The following is an 18,368-nucleotide window of genomic DNA, read 5'->3' as shown; positions in this document are numbered from 1 at the left end:
AAGGTCCCAGACCCAAAGTAGCCAGGTTGTATAAGTCTCATATCCCCATCATACAATGTCTTTGTGCAGATTTTGGAGATTTTTGTACATCAGGGACTCGGTGACGATCTCAACCTCTGGGTCTCCTGAGGGTTGTGAGGGCCCTCCCTTATCTGGGTGCCCTGCTTTCATCTTAGATCTCCTTGTTTCCACAGGAGTAACTGCTGCTGGCTGTGTCTGCCTTTGCAGTTCAGCTGGAACCTGGACAGTTGTAACATCTGTGGGTTCCACTGCTGCACTATTAGACTCTCCCTCTTCGAGGCACTGGGAGGGCTTCTCACGAGCTTGGGAAATGTGCTCCTTCAGCATTTGGCTCACCTCGTTTATCTCCTTCACCAGAACCCCCATCCAATCTGGGTAGTTTATAGCTGAGGTGGGCTGTGGGGCAGGGCCAGGCTCTGGGGCAGCATCCCTTGTCTTTGGGGTAGGTGTCAGGGTGGTTATCCAAGTTAATCTTCTCTTATCTCTAAATGCTAAACAGAACAAGCCTTCCAGCAACACCAGCCACTGTATGATATCGTTAGTATTTAGAGTGGATCTGAACCCTTCAAAAACTGGTAGAGCAGACCCAAAGAGATGGCTAAAGGGTTGGGAGAAGATTTCCCCTGGTGTCATTTCCTCACAGCAGGTGCTAATATTAAAGTAACCCCAAAAACATACAGTTAGTGTGTGATAGCTGTGAATCCATGTGCCTGCTTTCCAGAGGAAGTTAAAAATCCATGAATTCCTCCCCTTATTCACCCATAAAACAAACTGGATAACAGCCACAGTAGTCTTGGTTATAGGACCCATGTTTAGATAAGGGCCTGCAAATGGGAGAAATGTAGCCACAACCACGTGCCACCCAAACCAAGGTAAGCTGGACCACATGATGACAGCTTAACAAGGTTTCTGTAGCAGCGTACAAAAATTAGATTACTCAAGAACTGTTATTTCCTTTTTATTTCTGTGCCCTCGAGCCTCACGTTAAGCACCAAAATCTGTCTTGGTTTGGAAAGACAGGAGTCTCCTAAGGAAGGCAGGAGCCTCCCCTGAAATGGAGAATGTAAACCCCCTCCTTCCAAATTGCTATAAATTTTAAATTAAGGGGCCCTCAGGCAAAAAATATGGGAGCAGGGATAACAGTTCTTTAGTAGGGAAGAAAATAAAAGGATAAAATAAACAATGCAATAAACTAAAACAACACTGACAGAGTCAGAACACAACCTGACACCCTGTGGGTCAGGGTATTGGTAGCAGTCCAATTGGAATCGTGGCTGCAGCCCTCCGAGAGTGTCAGGTGGGTTCTGTTGGAGCAGGGATCCTGTAGAAGAGTGTAGTCTTCCTCTGAAGATCTAGGGGAAGAGAGCAGCTGTTTCCTCTGGGAAATCCAGTGGAGAAAGCCATGCTGGTGTTCCAGAAATGCAAGATTATATCCAGGTAGGAATGCTTGGCTCTCCCCTCTGGCTGGAGCATCTCACACTGGGATGCTGTAGTTCTTATCAGTTGTGCAGTGACATTCAATAGCCTGTTATCAACGGATGTCTCCCCAGTTGTGGAAGAGATAAGGAAAACTGCCTACTTAACAGAAGACAACTGCCATACAGGTGGCAAATAGAATACAATTTGCTTGACAATCCAGGACATTGCCCCAGGCAGAATTTATTGCCCCAAGCAGGATAATTTCACACCAGAACTGAAGCATTGTGAATATTTGTGGTTATTGGCTTTAAAACACTGGGACATGGAAAAGGGGAAATGGATCTGTTACCAAGAGCTGTGGGGTGGGTGGGAGCAGTGGGATGAGCTCTGCTGGCAGCTCTCAGCTTTCCCAGGAAGAGGGAAGGAGCCGGATCCAGTCCCATGGATCCCTCAGGTAGTGATTACTACCAGATGAGAGAGGGTCACAGTGTCACCCTGTCCCTGTCCCCATTCCACAGGATGGACCTGGCTGGATCCCCTTGGGAGAGGGAGCTGCTCCAGAATCCTACCTGACCCCACCCCAATCCTGCTCCATCCATCTATCCCACTCGATCCTGCCCCAGTCCTGTCCCAGTCCTGCTCCATCGATCCCACCTGATCCTGCTCCATCCATTCTACCCAATCCTGCACTGGAATCCCTCCCTGATCCCACTCCATCACTCCTGCCCCAATCCTGCTCCATCCACCCCTTCTGATACTGCTCCAGAATCCAGCTCCAATCCCACTTTACAATTCCACCTGATCCCACTCTAGACCCCTGCCCTGATCCAAAATCCCTCCCCAATCCCAGTCTGTCCATCCTGCCCCAATCTCCCTCTGGAATCTCACCCTGATCCCATGCTGTATCTGCAGTGGAGCCATTCATTCCCATGTCTTTTCCTGCAGAGAGAGAAGATCCATGAGATTCCAGCATGGATCACACATTGGGATTAACCCCAGGATCCATCCTGGGATCCGCACAGAGGGGATCCAGAGCTGGATCTGCCATTGGAACTCACCGGCTGCCGGGTTGTATCCATTCCTGTCCCTCCTCCCTGTGGAAACAAAGTGGGATCAGCATTGGTGGCACAGGATTCCCAGAACGGTGCTGGGTGGATCCGTGTCCCTTCCCGACTGCCATCCCGTGTGTTACCAGATTGGAGCTTCCAGACACCGAATCTGATGAGGACAACGATGAGGATGAGGATGGCAGCGATGACAGACACAGCGACCATCACGGAGAGATGGGATAGTGAGGAGGGGGAGGGGAATCCCCATTTAGGAATTCCAAATTCCCAATCCCCACATTCCCAGCCTCACCCCAAGCGAAGATCCCGGGCTCTGGCATTCCGGGATGCTCCACCCTGCACCGGTACTGCTCCCGCTCCTCCGGCAGCGCCTCGATCCTGGCCCAGGTGTGGAAGGTGCCATCGCTGTTGGGAACAATCCCGCCCCACTCCGTCTCCTGATCCAAGGTTTCACCCCCCTTCATCCAGCTGACTGCGATTGTGTTGGGGTAGAATCCGTACACGTGGCAGGACAGGATCAGCGTCCTGTGTTCCTCTCTTCTGGACACGTGGACATCAGGGGGCTCTGGAATGGGATAATGGTGAGGGACATCCATGGAATGGTGAGGGACATCCCATTGGAACGGGACTGGGGTGAGTTCTACCTATGGAATTCCCACTGGAATAGGATGAGAGTGACATCTGCCCATGGAATTCCCAGTGGAATGGGATTGGGGTGAGATCTGGTAACACAGGGAGTGGAGAACTGGGGGGACATGGAGATTTGGGGGGATTGAGGAGATCGTGGATCAATGAAAGGGGAACTGGGAGAGCTGGGAAGGGGTTTGGGGATCCTGGGGACAAGGAAAGGGTGTGCAGGGTGGGAGAGGTGGGATGGACAGGAAAGGGCCTGCAGGGGGTCCTGGTGTCCAGGAATGGGGGCTCAGGGGGTTCCAGGGTTATGGAAAGGGGGAGAGGAGGTACAGGGACTGGGAAAGTGGCATGTGGGTTCCAGGGGATGCCTGTGCCCAGGAAAGGGGATCCAGGGGTCCCCAGTGCCAAGGAATGAGGGGTCACAGGGTGGGGAGACCTGGGAATAGGAATCTGGGGGTCCTTGATGCAGAGAAATGGGGGGGGCGGGGGACTGAGAAAAGTAGGAATGGAAGTCCAGGGGTCTCAGGATCAAGGAAAAGAGGGGTCTGGGGACTGGGGAAGGCAGGATGGATGGGAAAGGGGTTGCAGGGGGGAACTGGTACTGGATAAGGGGGTGCAGGGGGGTCCCAGTGGCCAGAACTGAAAATTCAGGGGGGTCCTGGGGCCCAGAATCCCCCCAGGGACCCTCCTGGACATCCTGAGACACCTCCCCCCGCAGGACGAGCAGGTCCCGGTGCCGGGGAAGAGGGTACAGGGGGGTCTCGGTGCCCGGACATGGGCGCCCAGGAATGGGGGCTCAGTGGATTCTGATGCCTGGGAATGGCGGTTCGGGAGGGTTTTCCTGTCCAGGAATGGGGTTCAGGGGCTGGCGAAGGGGGTTGAGAGGGGTCAGTAGACTCAAAATTGGGGTACAGGGGGGTTCCCCTGCCCAGGAATAGAAGTCTAGGGCGTTCCCGGTGGCCGGAAATGGAACTTCAGGAGTTTCCCCGTTTCGGGGTTCCCACTCACCTTTGGTCTCGCCCCCCAGGAGCCCCAGGAGCAGCCCCAGAGCCAGCGCTGGAGCCATGGCGCTGCTCCGCTGCGGCCCCGCCCACAGCCCTGGCCCCGCCCCAAGGAAAAGCGGGGGCTGGGGTGTCTGAGATGGGGGAGGGCCAGGAAAGGGGGTGCAGGGGGGCTTTGGTGCCGGATAAGGGGGTGCAGGGGGGTCCCTGTGCCTGAGAATGGAGGGTTTGGGAGGGTTCCAGTCCTGGATATGGGGGTGCACGGGGGTCCTGGTGCAGCAGAATGGGGGGGTCAAGGACTCCCAGTGCTGTATAAGGGGATGCAGTGGGGTCCCGGTGCCCAGAAATGGGGGTTCAGGGGGGTTTCCATGCCCGGGATTTGGGGTTCAGGGGGTTCCAGGCTCCAGATAAGGGGGTGCAGGGGTTATCGGGGCTGGGGAAGGGGGTACAGGGAGGCTCCCAGTGCCCCGAAATTAGCGTTCAAGGCGGTCTCTGTGCCCAGGAAAGGGGGTTCGCCTGGAAATGGAAGTTCGGGGGTCCCGGTGCCCAGGAATTGCGGTTCAGGGGGGTCCCGGTGCCGGGGCAGTCCCCGGTCCCCGGGCGGGTCCCGGTGCCGCAGCTTGGGAGACGCGAAAGTGACCGGGGCAGCGCGGGGAGGGAGAGGGGACAGAGCAAACCCTGGGAATTCCCCTGAACCCCCCCGGGACCTGCCAGGACATCCCCGCAGGACGCACAGGGGGTGGAGAACTGGGGGCACGCAGAGATTGGGCGGTCTGGGGGCGTCCGAGAGCCGGGAAGCAGAACCGGGAGAGCCGGGAAGGGTCCAAGGTTCCAGGAAGGGACTGTGAGAGGCGGGATGGGGGATCCAGGGGGTCCCTGAACCCAGAAAAGGGGTCCAGGAGTCTCCACTGTTCAGGGAAGTGGGGTCTGGGAGCTGGGAAAGGCAGAAAAGGGGGTTCAGGGGGTCCCTGGGTCACGGAAAGGGGGCTCTGGGGCTGGGAGAGGCGGGCGGATGCCGGGGACGCAGCTTGGGTGTGTCACGATCCGTCCTTATGAATGGGTTTCGTGATGGTTCGTGGATTGATCTCAGGGTGCAAAAGAACTGACACGGTACAAGGGGGTTTGCAGTGACAATCAAAACAAATGCACCTTTATTGAAATAACCACAGCAAAAATGCCTTGGGAAGGAATCAGGGAAAAAAGGAAAAAATAAGGGAAAAGAGGGAGGAAAAAGAATGGGTATATAGCTACCAAACGTCAAACTGCCAAGTCCCTCCATGTCCAGCCCATGGAGTTCACCAGGCCGCGTCCAGGGAGATCTCAGAGGCGCAGTTCATCTGGACCCCAATTACACTCTTTTTTGATGGGGGAAGGGGGGATGGATTTTGCAACCAAATCAAAGGTAGTTTACTGTATCTTCAGGGGGAAAGAATGGTGTTTGGAAAGGGGTACACACAGTCCATGTTTGGCAGTAGGTGAGAGCCATTGTTTTCGTGGTTGACTGCCTGCACCTGCAACATCCATCTTGCTTTGGGCAGCTTTCCTTCCCCCGCCACTGCACACCTCTCCCAGGTTGGGGGTTTCAGTCCCAGTCTCTGGAAGAAGGTGAGAGGGGGCCTTCTCACATGGGGATTTCATGTCTCGGTCTCTTGATGAAGAGGCTTCTTACATCTCGGTTTGTCTGTCATGGTGGTTATGAACGAGCGAGAGGCATCTTCTTTGGGGGGAACCACCCTAAAGCCTAGGAGAAGTTCAGCCAGGCCGAGAGGCGGGGAGAATTCCAGAGTTATTGTGCAAAAGGGCAAAATGCCCTTTGAGCTCAGGGTAGCATATAGCAAATGCACCTGTGAAAACAATAATTGAGCAACACTCTCAGGTCTCAGGCATAGGACTTTCCCCTACAGGATCAGAAACTTCAGACAGGAGGGGTCTGTTTTTCAGTGCCCCCCGCAATGACGATCGTGAGGCAGATGAGGGATATTTCAGACAGACTCTCACACGACCCCGTGACTCACAATTGTCTTGAGGGATCTTTATCAGCAGCGCTCTGGAGTATCATTGATGAGTCTTCAGGACTGGCTGTACGTTGGTAGTATAACCCAGAAAAATAGGGACAGTATGACAGAGAGAAGAAAGAGAGAGAGAGAGAGAAAAAGGAGGAAAAGAAAGGATAGGAAAAAGAGGGGGAAAAGGGAGACAATAAACAAACATAATTAATATCGATTATAACAGTATTATTTTCATAACAATTTTCAAAATGCTTAATTGTTGCAGTGTGATGTAATACTCTGTTTCAGCTATCCCAGTTCCTCCCTCAGGTGTGCCAACAACCTCTCCCTTCCCCTCCCCCTTGCCCCCTTGCTAAGTGCTGTCCGTCAAGCTTAACATTCCAGCAAGGGCATCATCTGATTGGCAAAGTTCAAAAGATGCTTCTCAGCCCTGGCAACATTGGGCTATCCAGGTGTCACTTGTCCCCTGAGACTTCCCCCCTCCCACCTGGTTGGTGCCATACCTACCCCTTCCCTCCCCCTCTCCCCGGGCTTAAAATACACAGCGACCACGTGGTTCTGAGTTCTGTTGGAGCTGTTGCAACAGTCAGAGGTCTGTGACTTAGGAATAAAGCTCTGGATCAAAACCTCCAGCAGGACCCGTCTCCTTTTACCTTCACCATCGCCTAAAGTCTTTCCACCAGAGGTAAACCTGAGTTCCTGCTTGCCTGGACTTGTCCCAAGCGCCAGCTTCAATACCCAGCTAGCCAGGGGTGTCTCTGGGGTGAGACCACCAGAGCTGCCACCTTTGGTCCAGCAGCAAGGCCAGACGACCCCAGGCACATTCCATCCGGCAATATTGGGAATTAACTCTAATAGTTAATTAATTAAAATAGTATTATTTTTGTAACAATTTTCAAATGGTTGAAACAAATAACAAATAATCAAAAGCAAAACAATAAACAAATCATAATATAAGCATTAACTTTAAAATTATTTTCTAAAACAATTCACTAAAAATTGAAAGTAATTCTCACAAAATCATAAACGGGAATCAAGGATTGCTCTAAAACACAAATGCTTAATTTGTAATTGCCTTGTGTCAATTGACTTGGGGATGTCCACAGTGTAGAGGACATCAGCCCAGTTGTGTGCATTGACTATAGACATCAATCTTGTCAGCCGTTTCATCATCCTCCAATTCATAACGAATGGGACTGATGACAAGATAAAACCAAGCACAATTAGAATCAAAAGGGTAACGATGGGTTGACACACAGTGTTCAGGACACTCGTGGCAGTAGGTGACCACCCAAAGAGGGTATCCCACCACCTGTGCTCGGCATCTTTCTTTACCCTCTCCATAACACGGTGTATCTGTCTCACATTATGATGAACAGTCACCAGGTCTTCTGTCCGTTTTTCTCAATCTTTTTGAGGATTTCTACCAAGGCTTGATGGAGCAGCAGTTGTCTTACCAAAGTGAGGTTCATCCTGATAGGAGTAGGCATCAGTTTGTGAATCAGTGTGTAGTTGGATTGCAATAGGTAGTGAGAGGTAACTGGAGCTTCATAAGAGAAATCCCATCCTGCAATCTTGGTAAAGTTACAAGCACAAACATCTGAATAATTTTTAGTATCTACTACAACATTCTCTACTAATACCAAATCACAAGCAGTTCTGAAGCATGCACACCTGTTGCCTATATATACAAGGACTGTTTCAGAAGCCTCATTAGGATGAATTTCAAAATGACAGATATTTTGCTCTGTGTCTGAAAAAAATGCCTTGAGCTATGATTGCATTGCTTTCACAGATGAGCCCTTGTTGTTCTTGGACAAGACAAGATTCTAAATTAACAGTTTGCCATTTCTCACCCATTTGACGGGCCCATTCCTGATGCTCATAAGGATAGAGAACAGCTCCATCATCATTCAGCCCTAATGCAATCATAGGAAATATCAAATGCATTGAGGCATTACGTATGGTTAACACAAAAGCCATGGCTGTGTTTGTAATGGGATTGTAAGTTAAATTCACTAAGTTCCACCAGGATTGAAATTCTCTTTCAAAATCAGCGGCACTGTCTCAAATTATTTTCCCAATTTCAGTAGGAAAAGTGCCTTCTTCACCTTCTCTTATCATTGAGGCAGCAACTGACTGCATCCACAATTGTGCCTGGATACAGCTGAGAGCCAAAGAAATGTTGTTCTGTGTAGCACCGAGTGTATCAATTACCAATTTGTGGTCATTTACATTTACCTTTTCCCAATTTGGCAAAATGTTTGATAGCAGCCACTGGTGTGTTCCTAAAGCCAATGACTGCAGTGGTGGTTGTAATTTGGTCAAATCTCTAGTTGTAGCAGCCAATTTTATTCATTAATACTTCTGAATCAATACTCTTTAGAATTCCCAATCCTGTTCCCACAACACTGGTTATGTCTCTTAGCGTCCGTCTTTTAAAAGAGTTCCGCTTTTGCAACCAGGTCATCCAGCCCTCAAAGGAAGTTTGTAAAAAAGGCGAACAGGCCGGCTGAATTTCTGAGACATTACTTTGCATCAGCAATTTGACTTGTTTAAGAGACCATGCTGGATTGAACAGTATTTGTTGTTGTCCTGTTTTCCTAATTATATCTGGTCCATTTTCAAAAATTCTTGGGCTAAGCATAAGCAGTGGTTGGGCTGGAGTGGTGGTGGTGCAAATTGTAACAAGTTGGGCTATAGCATTTACTATAAACTTAAAATGTAGGCCCTACAGGCCTACATTTTTTGGACCAAAGTCAAACCACTTCTATGGTTTGTGCCAATGTAAAATTGTGCCAACAATCCTGTAAGCTTGGGTGTGTACAAACCTTTTCATGCTTATTTGTTTGATCTGTCAAAACACCGATTGAGGTTGTGTTACTCTGGGTAGTTCCGTTAATCATTGGGATCCTGTACTAATTTTTTTCCCCACTATCCCTTGAAGCTGCCAGGTTTTTTGGTTTTCCCATTCCTGCCCAGTGTATATCTGATTTTCATGCATAATGACAGTTGATAGGTTTAAATCCTTCACATTTCCTGTGGATCCGGAAAAATGAACAAAAGCCTGGGACCAAGGCCATTCAGTATCAAGTTGACTAAGGGTGCTCAGTCCTTTCTACCCACTGGGGTGTGACTACTGTACTCAATGTGGACCTTGTTATAGTGTTTATCTTAAATTTGTAAACCAGGCCTTTTAAACTTTATGGATTTGTCAAGTTATTTTGCCAACGGCGTGTCACATAAGTTGGTTTGGCTAAAGTAAAATTATGCCACCAAGGAGTAGATTCATTTCTACAATCCTTTGTAATTGCATTGTTGGTTCTGGGGCCTAAAGTGTAGTTACCAACGTACTCCTGCCGGCAGCACAGAGTGAGGGGAATTTGTTTGGTACACTCCCACTTTGTCGTAGGACACAGTTCTGTTGTAGGGATGTGCAAATAGTTTTTTCCATCTGGTTCTAAAAAATTTCCAGCACCTGCAATGGAGGTGGCTTTCTCATAGAGAGATCCTTCCACTTTTCTGCACGCTACCACAATCGACTCACCAATTGTTCCAGTTAGGGTTCTAGTCCAGTCCTTCTGATCCCATCCCCATTCACTTGGGCGATATATCTCAGAGTCATGCAGCACTATAGGCTCTAGGTTCAGGTGGCGACCCTTGGGATATGATCCTAGAACATTAGTGTGATGGATGGTAGCTTCAGACCACGACCACTCAGCAGGATTCTGTCCACGGAATTGTGGTAGGATGCAGAAAAGTATCACCAGTGTTATCATGGTTCAGATGATCCTCATGTCCCTCAGGGTTCTTCTGTAAAAGTAAACACAGCAGAATCCTGCCACTAAGGGACAGAAAAAGTTAGAATGATGGAATTATCCAGTGTGTATTTATCCGATGCTCTCTCCCTAGAGCATCAGAGGCTACCCATGCATGTTTATTCAGAGGGGTTTTTAGCACTAGTGGTACTTCTCCTACAGTAGGGAGGTCCACCAGAACAGGTTGTCCAGGGTAATGTGCTGGAATCTTGAAATCATCTGGTCTCCCTAGAGAGGCAATTATGCTTGGAGCTATTGGGCAAAAGGCAGTGATTTTGGGACACCCATTTACCCCCCATCTGTCATTCACACTTTTCACAGCTTCCCATAACCGAACATCCCAATTTCCCTCCTCTGGTTTCAAAAGTCATTCCAAAAGACCATTGGTCTTTTCCACGATCCCATTAGCTTGAGGGTAGTAAGGGGTGTGAAAAGTCCATTTAATTCCTTCATTTTTTTCCAAATCCTGTACAATTCTAGCAGTGAAGTGGGACCCATTATCAGATTGAATTTCCTGTGGTTTTGGGAAAATTCCAAACCATCCCTGCAATGCTTTAACAGTATTATCTCCTGTAGCTCTTTTAAAAGCATTGGCCTGGACCATCCCAGATACAATTTCTACTCCTACCAGCACAAAGTGTTTAACTCCTGACTTCTTAAAGGGTCCAATATAGTCTACCTGCCACGCGTCCCATAAGCCTTCACCCTTTCTGAAATGCAGAGGGTCATCTTCCAAAGGATGTCTCTCCAGTCTCCAGTCTGCGATTGCTCACAGGCTGATACGCATGTTTTACACCTTTCCTTGGTGACAGGCCAACGCTGGGCCAGAGCTTCCTTGTACAAATCTTTCGCACCTGTGTGCTGTCTTTTTACATGCAGCCATTCTAATAGTTGATCCCAGTCCTCTGTAATTTGTTCCTTTTCAGGGGACTTAGTCTTGCTAAACCATCAGCTTTATTGTTCCACTCTCCTGCTGGATTTCCATCTGTCTGATGAAAGGCTGCCCACCCCAACAAAGTTCCCTTGGCTTGTGATGTTCAAAATTTCTTGCCACTTTTCCTTTTGCCATACTGGAATTCTGTTAACTTCCCAATCATTTTTCTGCAAAAAGGAAGCCACTCAGTACATCCTTTATACACAGCATAGGAGTCCGTGTAGATGCAGACAGGAGAGGTATTCTGTACCTCATGCTGGAAAGCACTCCAAACAGCTCTCAGCTCCCCAACCTGAGCACTGCCTTCTCCCTCGGTAATGATTCGTTCACCAGAGGAAATGTGGAGGGCTGCTGCCCTGTATCTCCACACCTTCCCCTCCCGTTTAGCAGAGGCATCAGGGAACCAAGAATTTGCTGATCGTTTGGTGGAGAAAGGAGGGGATGTTTTAATTACAGAGGCAGGTTTGTCATGGCTGCTGCCCAAATCCTCAGTTTCTTGTAGTGCTAAATTTTTTACAGCATCTTCTGTTATTGAGAAAATGTTACAGTAATGTTCAATCTGAGCATACCAGTTTGCAACTGAGGCACTTTGGGCCACCGTGTTGGGGGCGGGGAGGGAGGTCCCAGTAGTGACTGTCTTAATAACTTTGAAAGGGCCTCTCAAGACAACTGGTTGTTGTCGTGCATTTTTTTCCACTTCTATGAAAGCTAAGCTAACCACAAACAATCCTTTTTCCCAGGTAGTGTATCTTTTCTCAGCATCTTTGAAACCATGGGAATGGAAACCAGGAGGCCGCATCGGACCCTCAGGACCCTGCTGCCAAATGTGTACTGACAGCCCTGAGGAGGCAAATCCCCATTCCAGCTGAAAGGGATCTGTGGGATGGACAGGGTCCAGTGCTTGGTGAGCTGTTGCTTCAAAAATCAGCAATTGCAATGCTTCCTCCTGAGAAGGAGTCCAATCCCATTTCACCCTGTTTGCTCAGCAAGTCATAAAGGGCCTGGCAATTATTGAAAGATCTGGAATGTGTTTTCTCCAGAGCACTAATAATCCTAGAGCTTGCAGGAGATCTTTCCTGGATTCAGGCATTTTGATATGATCTAAAGAGGTTAGGATATCAGGTGGAATACATGTCATACCTCCTTTCCAGCAAATTCCCAAAAACTTCTCTTCCTGAGAAGACTTCTGAATTTTCTCTGGGGGAATTTGCAAACCAAGACTTTCTAAATGGTAGATTCTTTTTTGTTGGGTATCTCCCACTGCTTCTATTTAATCTCCTCCCACAAGGATATCATCATGTATTGATAAACAGCTACAGGATCAGGTTTGGGTATTTTTTCTAATTCCTGGGCTAAAGTAGGGTGGGCCAAAGTGGGGGAGTGTTTGTAGCCTTGGGGAAGCCTAGTGAAAGTGTATTGCTGTCCTTCCCATGTGAAGGCAAATCGGTCCATACCTTCTGGCTGTATCATAAAAAACATGTCTTTGACATCTATAGTTGCCATGATTGAGTGAGCTTTTTCTTGAATTGATGTCATTAATTCAGCCAAATTTGGGACCGCTGCTGTAAGAGGGTCTGTGTTGGCATTAAGCCTGCAGAAGTCTACTGTCAGCCTCCACTTCTCATTGGGTTTCCAAACTGGCCACACTGGCAAGTTGAAAAGAGAATGGGTATTGACTATCACTCCTTGGTCTCACAAGTCCTGTATAACTGGTTTGATGCCCTCTTTGGCACCAGAATGTAGAGGGTATTGTTTTACATGAGTAATTTTGCTAGACAGTGAGGAGGATGCAGCTTGGAGCAGTCTAATGTTAAGACGTGGCACACCAAATGACCACAGGAATCCCTCAGAATCTTCCCACTGCCTCCCAGCAAGAATATCCATCCCTAATTGTTTGGAATATCCCCAATTACCATTTTGAGAACTAATTCATTCTCCTCTGTCGTTATAGAGCACAACACAGTACAATAATACACGACTCCATCAAAAGGGTGCAAGAGAGAAATTTATTAAACCAACATAGCTTTTATAGTACTTCCAGATATTTACACCCATCTAACACGTATACAGTGCCCATTGGCCATAAAAGAGAAACAAAGTTCCCAGCAGGCGACCAGGGAGCCGCGACACTCTGGGAGCCAGCCAGAGTCCATATCTCCCAACTTTCTCTCCTTCCTCTGGTCTCCATGGTAACGACCTTGGTGTTCCTTCAGGAGAGATATGGGGCTTCTCCTTATCTTCAGGAGGCCCTGACAGCTCACAAGGACAGCACAGAATGTCTTTCCTACACTCCTCTCCATGGAGCGTGAGTTTTATTAAGGCCACATTCATAGATTCTGTAGTTCCTAGGATGTTTAAAACACAACATTATTTCTTTGTTGGAACAATTCTACACTTCTGGGCATCCTTTTTGTTAGTGCAGAGATTTGTGCCCCAGTGTCAATCAGAAAGGTTACAAGTGCCTGTTTGAGGCCTGTGATAGCTGTGATCAGTATATCTCCTGATTTATGTTTAGTGAGCATTCTCAGATCCATCCATGCTCCAGCCCTTCGCTCACCTATAAGGGATGGAGAGCCTAGTTTCTCTGGTTCTGTGTTTGCTTTGGCTCACATCCTAAATTCTGAGGGAGAGGCTGGGAGAGGGTTTCTTTTGGCTCACTGGCTGGATTCTGAGAAGGGAGGGGTGCACTGGGTTGAACTGATAAATTCGGTTTCTGATAGTGCCAATTAGTTATTATTTTCTGTAATTTATCAAGGGGCAAACCATCCATCACCTCTCTGGGGACCCCCCTTTTAACTTCCAACAACCACCAATGTTGGCAGTTAGAGATCTGGTTTCCCTTCCCTAAATTTTCACCGTGAGGAGCCCTGATAAACCAAACACCGTTTGTTTTTTCTGATTTCTCCTCCAGGGTTTTTACAGGTCCATCTCATCTACTGTAATTAATCAAATCTACTGCAACCTCGCTCCATGTCCAAACTTTACGGCTACTGGCAGGTGAATCAGATTGAGAAGCTGGGGGCTGTGAGGGGATGGAGTATGGAGTGAAACCAGGATCAGTAGATCCAGTTTGGTCGGTGGGGTTACCAAGGAATCTATCTAGTCTCTCTACGGGACCCAAGGCCATTATGGTTTTCTGTAAAGTAATTGCTGTAGGTTTAGGAAGCCCTCAAATTAAAGGAGTCATAATTTCAGGCTTTACAGGTAATTGCATTGGTGACTGAAAACCAGGAATCAACCTTTTTCATGAATCATTTGCAGGCAGGTGGCTTTGTGGGCGCCTTCCAAAAGCTGGTCGGGGGCACTGACTATAGCTAAAGGGTCTCCCCTTTCCAAAGGATTAATTCCCCCGGCCCAGAAAGGCACACATTGTGTCAGGGACCACGTGTCACGCTTATCTCCTGTTGTTAGGAAAACTCCATGTCCCCAGTACCCACGGGCCTCCTGTTCAGTTAATTTAATTTGATCTCCACCAGTGAGGGACACTTGGAAGACATATTCTGCCTCCGATTCTTGTGGGAGGCACCCAAATTCTTTCTTCAGCTTAGCCAATTTGGTAGTGCTGAATGGTATTTGTTTAGTTGTGATATGTGGTTCAAAATCTTCATCATTAATATAATTATATTCTGTTTTAACCAAGGGTCTCAAATGAGGGCAGCAGTTTTCTCCACAGTTTTTTTACTGCCTCTAGTTCCTTATGGGGATAAATCTGTTTAATGTGAGGAGTTTTTTTTTCCTCTGCCTGTGTTGAGGAATCAGCATTCAGTGAATTCTTAACATGTTCCTCTCTAAGGGCAGCTCGTAACAGATGGATCTCATTTCTTTCTTCATTTAATTGTTTTTGCCAAATTTCAACTAGGCTTTGAAGGGAGTCCATTATAGCTTTTTCCTCACTTCTTCACTTTAAGAGAGTTTTTATAGCTGCTGTGAGACAAGCTCCCAAAACTGAGCAGAGAATAGTTTTATTTTTGCCCAGTTTGACTTTTGTTTCATGTTGTAAAGAACATACTCTATCAATAACATTTTCCAAATTAAATCAGTTACTTTGTGCCTGTTCTTCTCCTCCGGGAGAAGGTTTGGCATTGTGTTTGGCTAGGAGAGAATAAAATTCAGCTTCAACTTTTGCGCTGAGGTTTTCCGTCATTTTGTGAAGGGACCAAACCCATGACAGGGAGGTGTAGACTTAAGGTACACAACCACACAGCCTCTGCTGTGTTTCCCTTGCTTCCCTGGGTGGGTGAAGAGACTTAAAGTGCCTGGGAGGTTCTACTCAGTTACTTCAAGGAGTCCCTTCACTTCCCAGACAGTCCAGATTCACACATACACAAAAACAGTTTCCCTTTTTGCACTAAGAGATCTGTTGTGAAATTCTGAAGGCAGAGCCCTCAATTGAGTATGGGGGTGCTTTTCACCTAGGCGTGTGCAGTTTGTGGGAAATTCAAGTCACCCTCCCTTGCTTTCTAGACAACCGCTCACCCCTTTCAGGGTATCGGGCTCGGTGCGGCTGGAGTGAAACATCCTTCCCCTGTTACAGACTACACACAACCCTGCAAACCCCTCTGTCTGTCAGAATCCTGTTCATGACGCCAATTTAATGTCACGATCCACTCGTACAAGTGGGGTTGTGATGGTTCATTAACTGATCTCAGAGTGCAAAAACAACACAGAGGGGATTTCAGTCTTAATCAAAAGAAATGCACCTTTTATTGAGTGCCCACAGCAAATGCGATAGAAAGATTAGAAAGGAGATAAAGGATAGAGGGAGAGAGAAAAAGACAGGGGTAGACAGGGGTGGGAATAGCTACCAATGGAGAGACAAAATCCTCGTGTTCCAGCCAATAGATCCATCTTGTCATGTGGGGGAGAATCTCAAATTCTTTGGTTAACTCAGGGGTCTTTTATAGTCATCCACCAAGGGGAGAACAGATAAAAGACAATGGAGAATTAGTCTATTGAAAATGAGTAAGACAGTCCATGTTCCAAAACAGGACAAATCAATCTCAGCGGTGAGCGAGACCCATTGTTTTCAGGATTGGTGTCTATGAGAAACCAGTCTTGGTCCAGCAAACACACCTGCAGGCAACACTTGGCAAACATCCCACTTCAGTCAGGCCAGTGCCCCTGTGTTAGAATTTTAAGGGTCTCAGTCTCAGTCCTTGGGAGGAGGCTTCCCTTACAGCGCTTGTGAGGCAGATGAGGGATCTTCTATGGGGGGATCACCAGAGTTACCCCAGAAAGTTCATCTGGCCAAGAGGTGGGGAAATTCATGGGCCATTGTGATGAGCGGGGATCGTGAAGCAGGTGTAAGTGTACAGAGCAAGCCGCTCCCTGTCAGCCCCTGCTCGAAGCAGTTGTAACGTGGGGGCACAGCAAGCACAGCTGCAAACAATCACTTGGCCAGCATCCACCCCAACCAGGCCAGAACTCCAGCCAGGGTCTTCAGGGTCTTCCTCTCTGTCCTTGTGACGGTCGTGAGGCAAATAAGGGAAACTTTGGACTGTCTCTTACAACAGCTTACTTTATCTCTTCCTCAACAATCCCCCCCTCTGGGAGATATCTTCTGTTATTGGGCCCTTGAGTGTCACTGCATGACTGATAACAATTTCATCATCTCATTGTGAGATGCTCCGGCCAGAGGGAGGAGCCAAGCATTCCTACCTGGATATAATTTGACATTTGGAAGAAGAGAGACAGCCTTTTCCCACTGGATTCCCAGAGGAGCAGCTTTCTTTTCCACTGCATTCCCAGGGGAAGTCCAGGCCCATCTACGCCACCACTGGACCTTCAGAGGAAAACTCCACCCTTCTACAGGATCACTGCTTCAACAAAACCCCACCTGTCACTGCAGGAGCACTGCAGCCTCCATTTAATAGGACTGCTACCACCACTGTGACCCACAGGGTGTCAGGTCATATTCTGACTCTGCCAGTGGGGTTTTTTTGTTTGTACTATTGCGTTTGTATTTTTAGTTTTCCTAGTAAATAACCGTTATTCTTATTCCCATATCTTTGCTTGAGAGCTTTTTAATTTCAAAATTATAATAATTCAGAGGGAGGGGGTTTACATTTTCCATTTCACAGGAAGCTCCTGCCTGCCTTAGCAGACACCTGTCTTCAAACCAAGACAGAATGTCATCCATATAATGTAGGATAATGGCATCTGGGAGAGTCCTTTGGATGGGAGATAGGACAAGGGCCATGTACCACTGGCATATATAGGGGAGTTTTTCTCAGTTTGGGGGAGGACTCACCGGTGGTACCGCTTCAGAGGTGCCTGTCTGTTCAGGGAGGGGATGGAAAAGGTGAATCTGGGAGCATCTCGAGGATGGAGGGGGATGTTGAAAAAGCAGTCTTTGATATCAATGACCACCAGTCTCGAGTCACAAGGAAGCAAGGACGGAGAAGGAAGGCTGCAAGGGACCCATGTCGTCAATGACTTCGTTAATTTTACAAAGGTCATGGAGGAGTGTCCACCTGTCCTTGCCAGGTTTTTTGAGAACAAAGACAGAGGAGTTCCAAGGGCTGTTGGTAGGTACAATGTGGCCCTTGGAGAGCTGCTCCTCCACAAGAAGCTCGAGGATATGTAATTTCTCTGTTGAGAGTGGCCACTGATCCACCCACGGTGGGGCGTCAGTCTTCCAGGTGATTGTGGGGTGGTGCACTCTGCAGTGGCCCCAAATAGAAATCCCGGGACAGAGGTGGAATATCAAGTCAAGCTCCCCACTGGGACAACAGGTCCCTGGCCCACAGGGTGGTGGGTGCCCTGACTACAAATGGCCTGATGGTGGCAGTTTGGCCCTCCAGTCCCTCTGTTGTGATAATACGCTCGCTCCTCATGGAGATGGCAGCTCCTCCAATCACTGAGGTGACTCCAGTGACAGGAGTCAGCTCCTGGTTCAGGGGCCATTGAGGTTGTGTAATGATAGTAACGTTGGCCCCTGTGTCCACCATCCCTTGTAGGTGGATGTCATTACCTTTATTCAACTGACTGCACTTTATAAGGGGCTTGTCTTGGCCCGTGATTTCAACCCAGAATGCCATTGGGTGCTCTGGGATATTGTCTATGCTTAATGGCAATAAAAAGGCTTGGGCGATCACAGTCTCTCTGTGCAGGAAGTGTGGTGGTTTTGTGCAGCAGAAAGTGACTGTGATTTCGTCAGTTGGCCCAACAGTTTGCACTTCCACTATAATATGCATTTCATTTGGTCCATGAATACAATTACCTATTACCAGCACATCCCTCAGGCCCTCTAGGGGTCCATATTTTCTGGTGGGAATACGATAGAAAGCAGAGTCATCAAATTGTATAGACAAAGCACTCACCAGTTGGTGTCAGGTCCTGACCTGAACTTGCTGGAAAGCCTTGGTGACTCTGGTCTGTTGTTCGGAGTATGAAGAGCTCTGCGGGAATTTCCCACGTATTGGACCTCCAGAATAGTGGGGAGGGTACAGTGAAACAGCTTTCCA

The 18,368-nt window shown here is 48.1% G+C and overlaps 1 protein-coding gene and 1 pseudogene across 1 annotated transcript in view; both read right to left on the bottom strand.

Annotated features, from left to right (window-relative positions):
* LOC136570629 (zinc finger protein 420-like) overlaps window positions 1–18,368 on the bottom strand; it is a 68,545-nt gene that overhangs the window by 32,163 nt on the left and 18,014 nt on the right. The gene's annotated exons all lie outside the window — the stretch shown is intronic.
* LOC136570544 (uncharacterized) lies at window positions 1,315–17,326 on the bottom strand (annotated as a pseudogene).

The sequence above is a fragment of the Molothrus aeneus genome, unplaced genomic scaffold (genome assembly GCF_037042795.1).
Source record: "Molothrus aeneus isolate 106 unplaced genomic scaffold, BPBGC_Maene_1.0 scaffold_35, whole genome shotgun sequence".
NCBI lineage: Eukaryota > Metazoa > Chordata > Aves > Passeriformes > Icteridae > Molothrus > Molothrus aeneus.
This window is presented reverse-complemented; position numbering and strand designations above follow the sequence as displayed.